General features: G+C 52.2%; 1 protein-coding gene across 5 annotated transcripts in view; it reads right to left on the minus strand.

Moving 5' to 3' along the window:
• GTF2IRD1 (GTF2I repeat domain containing 1) overlaps positions 1-14,098 on the minus strand; it is a 50,548-nt gene that overhangs the window by 35,300 nt on the left and 1,150 nt on the right. The gene's annotated exons all lie outside the window — the stretch shown is intronic.

Below are 14,098 nucleotides of genomic sequence, written 5' to 3' on the forward strand. Positions count from 1 at the left end.
GTGTCCCCATGCTCCCCATCCCCATGGGCTCTCTTTATACTCAGGAGAGCAAGTAGCATGCAAAGGTGTCCTCAAGGCATGGCGTAAAATGCCTTCACTTTGGACAACACACAGGAGCTCAGTCTGGGGAGAAAGCAAAAGGGAATTGATCTTTTTAGGGTATTTCCCCTTTTTTTTTTTTTTTTAATTGTCCACTAAATCATCACCTCCTCGCCCAGGAGAAGCTTTGGGTTCCTGGGGGGTGGAGGTGAGGGGAGCAGAACCAACCCTAGAAGCTCCAAAATGGGGAAAAAATGTGGAAAATGGGACTGGCTTGAGCCACATCACAGCACCCATTCACACAGGTGGAGGGGATAGGCACCAAAATGCACTTCATCCTTCAATCCCAGCACTGATATCTACTAGCAGCTCTGAGCAGCAGTGTGATGTGGGGAAGGGGAGATGCACAGAACCCATACAACACAGCGCTGCCTGGCTTCCACCCTACAAATAAAAGGACAGCAAAGAAGATGGAACGATGGCCATCCAACCAGGCTCATGAATCAAGCGCTGAAGCTGCAAGCAGATAAAAGGGGACGGGGAATTTCTAATGAGATGAGATTAGAGGGAGCCGGGCAGGGCGAGCCGAGGAATATGAATGAAGCTGCGGGCACAGAATGAGATCTGCTGTGCAGACTCAAAGCAGGGCCACCCCACAGGGTGCCAATGGGACCCACACCCAGGAGGATTCTCACAGGGGTCGGGGCCGTGCGGGTGTGTTTGGGCACAGAGTGGTGAATGAGGCTGTGCCAGCACTTCTGCTGCGCCAACACTGACCCAGAAAAATCCTCTTCTGAGCAGCTGACATTTCTGAGCACGCTGCCTGCCCGAGCGGAGCTGACGGCTGAGTTTTCTCCCCAAGGATGATGCTGGCAATAGGATGGGGAGGGGGGCAGGACCCAAAGGTTCATCAGCTTGTAAAATGAAGCAGGGACACAAGCACGTCCTGCAGGCAGCCCACCCTGTGAGCATCGGGCAGTGCTGCAGAGCCGCCGCGGGATGCGATGCTGTGCGACGATGCCACACGCCAGGCTTGGGCCATCCATCACCTGGAGGCTCCCACTGCTCAGCACCCCCCTCCCCCCCCTCCACAAGCATTCATGGAAAACAGCCTTACTTTGATGATGTGCATCTTTGAGTGTCCTAATTGTTATTCCTTATTGCCACCGTTATACGTTTGTTGGCAGTGATGCAGAGAGCCCCAGAAGATGGGGCTGGGGCAGCCCTGCAGCGAGCACAACTGCAGCAGCCTCATCCCACAGCCTTCCAGGGACAGCAAGACATGACCCAAGTAATATGTCTGGGATTTCACGGAGGGGGGGTGAGGGGGGAAGAAATATTCCTACAAAGCTTTTAATCATTTACGGTCACGCATAGCAGTGACAGCAGATTTAGAAGGGAAGGGGGGGGGAATAAACGGGAGGAAAAAAACTTCATGGCGAGCGATAGGCTTATTCAAATCAAATTAAGATGTACAGCTTGAAGTTGTTTGTCTAATCAGAGGGAAACTAAGCTCGAGGGAAACTGGGGTAAACCATTCTTACACCACTTAGGGCTGGCTGCAGGTGGGACAGAGGCACAGTACACGCGAGCTGGCCAGAACCATGAGCAAGGGGCCGTGGTCCTGCAGGGATGGGGACGATGTCCAGGTGCTGCCATGGGGATGGGGACAATGCATCCCCACCCCAGCCCCGTCCTGTCCCTGTGCCATGGTCCCCAGCCTGTCCATGCTGTGCACCCCTCTCAGGAATAAACATCTGCCTGCTTTGTCACCATTTCCAAACTGCCAGGAGCAAACAGAGTAACAAAACAAGTGAAACAAAGCTGGAACAAACCACCCTCCCCCCCCCCCGAGGAAATTTCCAAGCAGAAAATGGTGTTGTTGGAACTTTCAAATTATAAACAGGTTCCGTTAGGGCAAAGCGAGGGGTACATCGAAAGTTCCACGGCAAGAAGAGGGAAAAAAATGCATAAAGCTCATTATTTGGGTAATGACCCACAATGAAGCCCTGTGCTGGGCAGAAGGGCTGCATGCACCAGGGTTAGCAATGCTATGGGACGGGAATGGCCACGTGCACATCAAAGAAACGGGTACGTACTAACGAGAGGGATTCATAGGGCATCCATCCCTCACGGGCTGGAGAGAGACAGCCTGGGGCAGGTGCTGGAGCTGTGCCGGGGGCAGGTCAGCCACACAGCATCAAAAGGACTTCTGATGATGGCATTTGGGCTCCTGAGTCACCCATGAAGTATCACCCAAAGGGCTGGCGGCAGAGGGACGCATGTGATGGGGACCCACAGGTAGCAATGAGACGGCGGTGATAGGGCTGTAATTGCCTTCTGCTCTGGGAAGGCGCCTTTAAAGGGGATTTCTAAAAATCACACCAGCCCTGGAGGACACGTAAGTCATTAGCCCACACTATCATTAAACGTGCTTTAAAATTCATCATGAGCTGTCCCGATAGGAGCCGAAGGGACAATGAATGTCACTGCCGAGGTGCCGCAGCACAGAGCCAGCATCCATCCTCCTGCACAGGGACAGTCCCCACATCCCCTGGCTCTGACACATCCCTGATGGGGATGCGGGCTCGGGACGAGAGCCACGGCAAGGCAGTAAGAAGGGGACGCTGACTGCAGGCGTTTTCCCCACCCCAATACATCTCGGGGGCTTTTGAGGTCAGCTTTTTGGTGGTTGGCTCGGAGCACCGTACGCTTGACTCACGTTGACTTGATGTGCAACTCATCATCACCGCAGTGCTGGGGGTGTCTGCCCAGCACGGGCAGCTTTCTCACACACTGCCAAGTGTTGGCTGTACCCCACCAAGGGGCTGACAAACTGCTCTGGACGTGCGGCTTGCAGGAGATAAATGAATGCTCCACATGCCCCGGCGGCCCCGTAACCCACTCAGACGTAATCCCCTACGCCTAATTCAGCACAGCCCTCCTGCCACAGATTGCTCAGCATCAATGCCAGCTCCAGCACATAACTGCGATAACAGGCGTTCATGAAATGGCCATAAATAACCTCAAATGTCAAAACACCTCCAAAAGCCCGAAAATCCCCAATCTTATCCTCATGCTGCAACGCAGCCCTCCTGGGGCTCTGGTATTTGGGATATCTGCGCTTCCCACACCAACCAAGGGCACATGTACATGCCTCAGCCCTACAACCATCCGCTGCCCCATAACCACTGCCCCATCACAAAGTCTCTCCTCGCACCCACAGATCTCCTTTTTCACTCCATCTGTTTGCACAAGTTGAAAAACGACAGCGTTTGAGGTCAGTCCTCTGGCACGGCTTGGGGTACCCCAACCATGTTCCATGCCAGCACCAGGGCTGGGAACAGGTCCCCCAAACTAAGCAAGTTTGTTGGGGTTTATTTAACCCCTTCCAGGGGGAGGAATGGCTCCAAACCATCAGACACCTCCTCCCTTGCTTTATTTTATCAATAAAAACCAGGGCACCTGCTGGAAAAGCTCCTCATGTACACGCCGGCACCAAACTAAAACATCCCCAGGCACCCATCGCAGCCACTGCCCCAACTAACTCACAGCACAGCTCCATCCCGCTCCGAACACAAACACAGAACAAACCAGATCTCTTGCAAACAGCCAGCTTCTGTGTCACCGTGGCAAGGCAGCACCTCTCACCCCGGCTCCGCCGCGCCCCTCCAGCATCCCCACACCACCCACCATGCTGCAACCTCTCGCCGGGCAGGCGCAGAAGCTCTGGCTTTGAGCAACAGCCTCTTCATCTATTAAAGAAAACGATAAACAAATAAACAAAAATGGGGGAAAAAACCACGGAGCGTGGCAGGGAAGGGATGCTGCGCCGGGAGGAGCGCTCGGGATGCGTGCTGCGGTGCTGCTGGGGCTCAGGTTGCGTTTCCCAGAAGCGAGTGGCCCATGGCTGCTAAAATTAGGTGAGGGCATGGGGAGCTCGCTCTGCTGCACCACTGCAGCTGCCGGCTGTGAATAGATCCCCGAAGGAGAGCAAGCCCTTGGTAGAAAGATGAGACAAGGCCGGGATGAGCCGTTGGGGCTGGGATTGGGGTGGCACACCAGTGCCGAAATGGGGCCGGTGGGCAGGAGGCGAGTGCTGGTAATGAGCATCACGGCCGTGGCACAGGGCTGAGTGACAGGGGGTCAAACCCTGACCCACGGACCTACATCTGTGTGTGCCCCGTGCCGCTTGGCAACCCGTGGGTTTTAAACCCAGGTGCAACACCACAAAGCACGGCTCCAGCCAAGCATGGAGCCAAGGGCGATGGGGAGCAGGGAGAGGACGGGATCCAGTTTCCAGAGTCTGCTTTCTTGGTATGTAAGCTAACACTCGTGTTATTTAAAGCTGGAGTTTTAGCAGCGTTCAGCTACTGTTTGCGTGATCAGGATAAAAAATCGCAATCCTAATTCCTGGCCCCCCGGTGCCTATGGCAACTGGTATCCGTCTCCTTGGAAACTAATCTCGTGGTATTTGAACAATGTACCAAGGGCCTTTAATCTCCCAAACACTGTAAATCTTTATTCTAGCCTGCTCTCCTCCTACCCCAAGAGCCAACATAAAAAGCCTGTTGTTTTCCGTGCACTTACAGAGATCCAAACTCAGATTTTATATCACACAGCCACACAGATTTCTTTTCCCCTTCCTTTTTTCCTCTAAATCAAAGAGGAATCCCACGTGCAGGTGGCAGCGATGCCTCATGCCCATGGATGCAGAAGCAAAACCCCAAACTGCAGTCCTTCACACAAGGTCCCGGCCACAATCTTTTGGGATGCTTCCCTACATCCCACACACTGGGAATGGAACGCAGATCCCGTACCCCCAGTGCACACAGGGATGTGCAGAACGAAGCCCTCCAGCTGTGCATCCCCATTGGGTTGGGTCAGTGCACCAGGGCAAGGTGTGTGCACTGGACACATCCTCAGTGCTGAGCCCATCCCAGCCCACGGCCATGCTCACAATGTGCTTGCTGCACTTCTCAGGTAATTATCTCTGCAAAAGGAGGGTCTGATAGAAGAGCCACTGTTTAATCTCATTACAGTTTAATTTTATCGCTGATATTTCAGCTCTCTGCTTATTGTTTCAGTAGCGAGTTTCCCCCCTGTTGCAGGACGTGCTGCTTGCCAGCCCCATGCCTGGCTCCATGCTGCATCAGTGAGCTCAATGAGAAATAAAAAAAAAATCAGCTTTCTGCAGGGATTAAAGGATGCTCAGAACCTGCAGTCACCAGCGACTCGCAGGACACGGAAAAGCAAATTTTGGGTCTGAGCACTGATACATGGGAGCACACTGCTCCTCTATCCTGCTAGCTCCTTCTTTACATTCACTGTTTAAAGGGAAGACCTAGAGAAGCTCCAATAGAATTGCTGCTGGCTCCCCAGCCCCGAAGTTGCGTTGAACTCACCCCAACTTGGTGTTACCAACCTCAGCATCACCACTGGCTCTCAGACACAAACAGCCCCGAGTCCTACAGCCACCATCCAGCCCACACGGGCAGCAAGATCAGCTGGGATGGGATGCCTTCCCCACGCCCCAGCATCCCCATGGCCAACAGAGCCAGACTGGGACATCCCCACCAGTGCCACTGATCCTGCAGAGATTCACTGGTGGCTATTAGGGCTCAGACACACAGCCCAGTTTTGTCACCGGGCGCCTGGTGGGAGCCATCCAGCCAGCAGCAAATGACTGGGGATGAGCAGACAGATGAACAGACACACACCCAGAGACAGCGATGACACCGCTCCCAAACCATCGGCGCCCAGGCGGAGCTGCTCCTCCTCCTCAGGCTATGAGGAAGCCTCGCAAGGAGCTGAGAGCCCTTCAGGGGCTGCCCGGGGCTGAAGGCGGCCCTGAGACACAGCCAGGGCCTCTCCCAGATGCTTCTGCAAGGAGTCACAGCCAGGACTAGGACTAGGTGACCCAGGTATTGCCACTAGCTCCTTCCTGGCCTCACAGCACAAGCACCAGCACTTCTGCATGCATCAAGCCATATAACCACCTCAGTTCCCACAAGGAGCCATCCCCATGTCATCCCTATCCATACAAACTCTCAGGATAGCAGTCCCAAACCCACTCCCTGCCCCACATTCCTCCCTCTGTAGGACATTTAACCCACTCATCCCACACACATCCCTTCTCATCCCATCCCCACCCTTCTCACCACTCCGGACTGCTCTCATGCTGGGATACCACTGACAGAGGGGTTCCTAACGCCAACACGAGCAGTGAGGGATTCCAAGAGAAAATCTGCAAGAACTGATGAATGGGGAATGTCATTCCTGCACTGTTGTGCATGGGCTGGTGGTTCTGAGCATCACCAAAGCCACCCCCGAGCCCCCGCAGCCTCAGTTGTGCTGGTAACACATGCAGCCTTGCTAACCTCCAGATTAATTCTAATTTCCATTGTGTTATGAAACACATTATCTGTTGAAACTAAGTCAACAGTTGTTTGCATTTACGTGTAAACACAGTGAATATTAGGAACAGGGCCAGCATTATATTTGCATACGAAATGCAGCCTGCACTGCCCTCTCTCCCTGGCTTTTTCCATCCCTGCAGTTAAAGACAGGGGATGTATGGAGATCACACAACCTAAGACCAGCCCAAGAAGAACACGCTGCTTTCCCCCTTCCTATTTTTATTTTTGTGCAGCAGGAAGAAAACATCCTTTAAAACTACATCATGCACAAACACGCACACTCCCCTTAATCTTGTACCCAAAACTAAACCGCTTCAAATTCTCACTGATGTGCATATCTTATCAGCCTGCTTTGCATACCGTATAAATATTTATTTGCTTTTAATCCTGCAAAAAGCAAACCTGCCTTGTGGCACATTTCCCTTCCATGCAGAACTGTGATGCTTTTAATCGGGTTTCCAGCACCCAGAAAAGTGCAAAGCGAAGCGGCCAAACGCCGTGTGAGGATGGGAAGGGATTGGTGCAGAGAGGGCAGCTCCAAGCACAGACCCTCACTGCACCCCCTGGTACCCACAGACCACAAAATTTATATGAACTGGAACAAAAATAGGAATATTTCCCCCATCCCGAGCATCCCTGCTTGCACACAGAGCTCTGAGCTCATGTGCATCAACAAAGGGCACCTCCAAGCTATTCTGGGGGGAAAATTCAGAGCAAAAGGGACAAGCTGCACACAGACATCCCCAACTGCACCTGCACAAGTCACTCTTGCCCTAACGCTGTCCATACCTGGATTCTCCCTGGCAGCAGATGGATGGCAAGCAGTGCCTTCGCCCGCATCCGTCCCTGCTCTGCGGAGATCAAAGCATTCAAATGGGGCTCTGCGCCGCCTGAGATTGGGAATTAATTTCTTAATCAGTTCCCCTTAAATGGGTGGAGAGCAATTAGGGAATTGGCGCGGCCGCCTCCGGAGTGGGACATTGGAGAGCCCTTGAGCCGCCATGAGCAGCAGAGCTGCTTTGTGATGGGAAGGCAAATATTGGAAGAGGTGCTGCCCCAGTTGGGCTCTCCATCGAAAGCCACACAAGGAGGAACTGGCAGTGATGCCGGTCCATTATAAAGCATCCAACTGAATGCAAGCTAGCTGCCCTGAGAAAGGTTTTCTCTGGAAGCCAGGCTGCTCAGAGGCTCTTGGTCATCCCTGCTGCTTCCAGGGCTCAGATCTAACCTATGGGCACAGAGCCCACCCGATCTCACACTTCTTATGAAGAAACTCCAATGCCCAAAAGAGCACCCAGGTAGAGACACGGCAGCCAAAGCACAGGGGAGCAGCCTTTCAATCCAAAAGAGAAGATCAAATAGGAGCTCAGCTCCTGGATTAGGATCCCAAAAGAGCTGCAGGATGCTCACCAAGCCGAGACAAAGCTCCTCTGAATGCCCAGTCAGAGGAAAAGCTGATGCTACCTGGTCCCAGACCTTCCCCCGGGCACCCTTGCAGACCCCCTCCAGGCATCTTTGGAGAACCCTCCATGCACCTCAGCAAACTAAAGGAACCAAAGGACACCCACAGGTCCTACCCAAGCCCTTGCCCCTGCCACATGCCCAGTCCCCACAGCAAGATCTTTGGGAGCTGTGTTAGGGAGCAGTCACCCCAAGGATTTCTCCCTCAGCCTCCCATCCAACACCACACTGCCCATAATACAAAACTCTGAGAAGAGTCAGCTCAGCTCTCCTTGTTCTCCTTCCAGCTCCTCAAAACACCAAGGGCAATAAAGAGAGATTGAAGCAGAAAGCAAAATCAATACTGAGAAGGAACGTTCTGGGCTTAAACGCCTTCTGTAACATCGCTGGCTAAAAGCAGGTTAATGCAAGGAAAAAGAAAATAAGAAAGAAATACCCGTCACAAACTGACAGTTTAAGAGTGTTTGCTGCAATGGAAGGAGCCATCAGCACCCGCATCCCAGCTTGATGTCATCATGCACCCATTCCCCTTTGGGGATGTGCAGCAAGGCAGCTATCACGGGAACACACAGAGACAGCCATCCATCCATCCATCCCAGATCTCTGACAGCAGTGATTTCCCTTCCTGCTCATCTGGTCCTGCATCACCCACACCTGCAAAGGGCTCATTCCAACTGCTGGCAGGCGCCTGCCCCAGCAACCCCAGCATCCTCTCAGCACCTGGCCCAGCACAGCCAGCCTGCGCCTTCTTTTCTAATTATTGGGTTTAAAAAATGAGAAAGGATGCCTACGTGCTCCCATGCATCAGCAGCAATGCGGTAAGATCCTGGCTGAGTTAAAAATAGTCCTTTGCCAGCAGCCGCCCACAGAAGCCCCTTTGCGTTTGCATTTCCATCCAATGGCTCCATTGCACTGGGAGGTCATCAAGCAGGAAAACACTCATTTTGCCCCCACCAACGAGGAACCTAAAAATGTACATATTCAAAAGAGCAGAAGCAATATCTCAGACACCAGTGCAGAAAGAAATCAGGAGTAAGCAACTCTGCCCATGGGAGGTGGCTCGGAACGAGATGATCTTTAATGTCCCCTCCAAGCTAAGCCAGTCAATGATTCTATGAGTAAGAAAACATAAGGGTGACGCGCCTGTAAAACCAGCAGTTTGCTTGCAAAGAGCATCTCAGGAGTGGGGTCCTGCAGGTAACATAGGGAAACTTTTGCAGGAGTCAGCTTTCATCACGGAGCAGTGGGTGCACACAGCCATGGATGGGGCTGTATTTATGCAGGTGTAATTCCCACGGAGATAAAGACCTCTGTTTTCAATAAGAGACAGCATCATACACAAATTACAATAGCAAACATCAGAAAACAAAGACATTTTCAAGAGAGCGCGTAATCCTCACAGCAGCAGCTTGGGAAAACCCCAACGGAGAGATGCGGGGAGCTCAACTATGGCCCAGGATAATCCCATCCCATCATAAAGGAAATACCTTTGGGCAGGTGGGAAAAAATTAACTGCACACAGCCCCTCACTCCAGCAAAGCAATGCTGGGTTCTGTACCCATCCCAGTGCCAGGGATGCACTGCACCACATGCAGCCATCTCACGGGGCTGCTGCTTACATTTGCTTCTCCTGAGCTTTGGTGGTAGTTTTTTTGTGGGTTTTTTTTTTTTTTTGGTGTGTGTGAAATAAAATAAATAAATGCAACCTGACACTAATCCTAATGGTTTTAATAAATGTTTAATGCCTTGCTAAAGGTCGCCCACTCTCACTGAGCATTTGTATTAATAGCGCATGGGCTGCTTGGCGTTAACCATGTTGTTTCGTGGGGGTTTGAGGCTGGGCATGCTGCAATACTGTAGGAAGAGGCACAGGACACATGGCATCCTGGCTGGCATGGAGCAGTGGCACAGAGCAGTCCCTAAAATGCCCCAGCATCCCGCAGTCAACCTAAATGACCCCCATGCAGGGCTCTCACACCATGCTCATCCCCCCTGGCCAAGCTTGACGTGGGGTATGGAGGTGTCTGCATTTTTTTGGTGAGTTATAAATCAGGGTGAAGTGCCCCTTTTGCAGGCTGGGTGTCTGTAATATCATCCAGGGGCTTTCTAGGCATTTGTCCCCAGAAAGGCGAGATGAAATTACAGCACTGAGATGCCCCGAAAGGGTGCAGAGCGATTTATTCTCGGCGATCTTCCTCTAATGACGCTAATTTATAACCTTGTCAGGAGGCTCCAGGCACCCATACGGCTCCCTGCCCCCCGCAGGATGCACAGCCCCAACCCCAACAGGAACCCGGATGTTTATTTAAGACCCAAAAACCCCAAAGGCCCTTTAAACCAGTTCCTGATATATTTCACCAACTGGGAGCGAGCCTCGCCTATGGAGGTTGCAGGAGGGCTTCTGGCACCTGTATGGACACCACCACAACCCAACAAGCTGCTCCCAACCCTGTGTGGACCATGTTCTTCCACTCCACTGGGCTGAATGATCCTGCATGGAAGGAAGGATGACACTTGGGGAAGCACAAAGCTGTATGGCCACCACCCCATGGACATGGTGGCATCTCAGGGGCATCCCTGCACACCAGGCTGTGAGTACCTCTGCTGCAGCCTCAGCCCTTCCACATTCCCTGCTGCACGAGCACATCTCCTTATAGAAAAACTGGAGAGTGGCTTGGGAAGGCAGTACTATCAGCTTGACCTGGTTTCTAAGGGACCTGCAGGTGACCCTCATGAAGGTCCCATCCAACAACCCCACTATGCTCCTATGGCTCCTGTGGCAACTGTAGAGCCATTCAACCAGCCCAGGCTGATGAGAAGGAAAGAAGCCATGAGGAAAAACCCCTTCCTCCATCCAATGTACCAACAACTGTCACTCCTGCCAGGAGGTACAAGATCCAGAGCGGACGATGTCTCTCCAGCCCCACCACCAAGAGCTTGCTGAGGAGCTGCTGCCATTCCTCTGGCACTAACGCCACCCGCAGCGGTGTTTCAGCAGATGGTGGGTTGTAACATGGTTATATTTGCCTAACGAGATGTTTTATCATATTCCTCAAACAATAAAGAGAAGAGACAGAAACCAACTCTTGGGCTTCAGCAACCCAGTTGTCAAGAAGAAAAAGACAGTCAGAGGAGGACCCACAGGAATAAAAATCATCACTCCAGAGGTCACGTTACAACAGGGATGTTTCCATGGGAAAAACCAGTGATGTGCATGCACCAAAAAAGACCTACAGTGCAGTACTTTAACGGCTAGGCTTCAAAATGCTAAGGAGCAGAGCTTGGCACAATGCAGACGTCCAGCCCGGGACTTGGCCAGGTAAATACTAATGCAATACCAATAATACAGATAATTCCCACATACAGGCTGCTCAGGGAGCTGGTGGAGTCACTGTCCCTGGAGGTGTTCAAGAAAAGGGCACGCACAGCACTGAGGGACAAGGTGGGGATGGGCTGGTGGTCAGACTACACGATCTCAGTGGTCTTTCCAACCTTAACGAGTCTATGAAGCATGTAAATCCTTCACACACACCACAGGTGCATGTTTGCTCTCCAGGAACATCACCTGTCCCCAGCTAAGAACACAACAACTGACAGCAAGCAGACCAGAACAGTGCAATAAACACTCCACAGCCATGTTACAAAGCTTCCTGCCCACAGGATTCTCACCTCTGTCACCTCCAGTGTGATTTATGCCCCACAACGTGTTCCAGGCTCACGCTGGATGCTGCTCTCACACACAGCATTCAGGTTGTCCCGTGTGGGGCCAGGAGCTGGGCTGCATCATCCCTTCCATTTCAGGATATTCTCTGATTCTACACAGCTCCCCAGAGGCTCTGAGCCTCCACATGGGTATTTTCTCCTTTTGATGTTGCAGATTTAGAGAAAATGAAGATGGAGGCACCTCGTAATTCAAGTGAAAGGTGGAGATTAGCTTAAAGGAAGAAAGTCCTGGTAAAGGATGATTAGATTGCTGCGAATTTGCAAAGGCAGAGCAATAGTCTTTGCTGGTCTCCTATTCGTTTAGTTGAAGTTAATTCTCTTCTTAAAACAGCCATAATAGCACTGAGCACAGACAAAGCCACAAAAGCCAGAAAATTCAAACAGAAGCTGTTTGTATATACAAATGTAAATCCCACCAAGGTACAATCTGCTCTTAAGAAGGTGATTCTTGCACTGAGTGCTTTTCTTAATAGCATTTCACCAACGGGGAAAGCTTTACTGATGCTGTAGGTAAGTCCCTTGGAAATCACCATCAAAGTATTTGAGAAGTGGCGACTGGCAGCAAATCTCAAGCTAAGACTGCTCTGGAAACATGAAACCATCAGTCTTCCCTCCCATATCACACAGGGATACAACAGAAAACCTCCCACAGCTCCTGGATGGGATTTTCTCACACAAGTGCCCCCTGTCCCCTCCACCAAGTCCCACCTAGCACCATGACGATGCTCAACGCCCCAGCACATGGATGGATGGATGAGGACCCAACGTAGGATCACGGCTCAGCAAGGCAGAGCTCCCACCCTCTCCAAACGCAACCACCTGGCATTATTCTCATGGGCTGGGAGCTCATTTGATCCGTGGGGTTGTGCTAAGAAGCAAGCACTAAGCCTTGCTCAAAACAAGAGTAAAACCCCAAGCCCACAGTCTATAAGCCCACTCGAATCATGGCCGCTGCACAACCTGGAGCCAGGCCATAGGCTCCAAACCTCTTTCTGAAGATGATGTTTCATGAGATTTAAATAAAACACACCAGAAAGTGAAAGGCAACACCTGGACATAGTGAGGTCTCTGGTCTGCAACAACCCACTGTCCCCCCAGCAGAAAGGACCTGCTTTCTGCTCTGCTGAGCATCCAGGTGGGCACCAAGGATACCCAGAGATCTCTCCCCACTGCTTTCAGCTGGGAGCTTCCCAATAAATGAACTAATAAATGAAAGCATTTTTATCTCCTGGATGGACACTTCCCTCCTGAGAAGGAGTTTCCAGTAGGTCATCTCATCCCTCTTCTCAAGGGGAAGGCAAACAGCCCCCACCACTCACTCCTTTGCCATGATGACCACCACACATCTCCCATTTACAACCCAGGCTCCAGCAGCAAAGGGAACAAACACATCCTCCAAGACGGGGCTCTACTGCCCAGCTCGGGGACCACTGGCACAGCCATGGGTGGCAGAAGACAAGCCCAGGCCCCCGACTGCCGTTCCTCTGCATTCCTACGCTGAGCGTGACCGCCTGGGTGCAGCCAACCAAATTCCCAGAGGAAGTACAGGGCATTGATAATTGCCTCAAAAAATCCCAGCTATTTCCTGTGGGAACAGCAGATGGGAATCCCCCATTAGCTCCAACAGCACGAGATCGCTCAAACCACTGTGACGGTCTGGATTTGGGGGGTTTGGGGTATTTTCTTCATTCCAGCAGAGCATTGCTCAGGGCTGATGCGACGCTGTTCACGCAGGTGTGGGTGCAGGGCAACCAGACACGTCCTTGAAGGGCCAGGACACAGAAAGAGCCTGTACAAGCCCTTCTGCAGCACACAAGGTCTTGTAAGTTGTTTCCCCATGCCAGGCTATCAGAGCAGCACGCAAGGGCAAGGCGTCCCTAGCACCAGGCTTGGAGGGCAAGTTGCTAAATACGTCCCCAAGCAGGTTCCTTCCCTTCTCTCCAGCTTCTCATTAGCAAACCTAAACGAGCCGGGGACATTCCTGCCTCTCCTCCCCTGCACGAGCAGCTGCAGCAGCACGGAAGCAGTGGCACAAACACGGGATTGCTTTGGGGAACAAAACCCAGACACACAGGCAGGATGTGCGGCGGTGGTCAGATCCTCCTTAACCAGCTCAGTTCATCTCATGGTTTTCTCCCCAAAGCCAATCAACAGGCTGCAGGGTCAGGAAAGCACACAAGCATTCCCAGTGTCCGTGTTCCATACGGTGGTTCCTAAAGGCCAGCAAAAGCACGGGGAAGCATACAGCCCTGCAGCAGCATCTCCAAGAAGACGCAAATAACCCGCTGCAGGAGGGACAGCGCAATAGGGCAGTGCGTCCCTATGGGCACACATCTCCTTTAGTCACCCTTACCGATGTCCCCATAGCATCCAGGTGACAGCTGCAGGGGAGAAGGGAGAAGCAGCGGGGAGCTCTGAGTGATGCCGGCGCAGGGTGGCACACACGGCCACGCCAG

Source organism: Meleagris gallopavo, chromosome 21, assembly GCF_905368555.1.
Source record: "Meleagris gallopavo chromosome 21, MGAL_WU_HG_1.1, whole genome shotgun sequence".
NCBI lineage: Eukaryota > Metazoa > Chordata > Aves > Galliformes > Phasianidae > Meleagris > Meleagris gallopavo.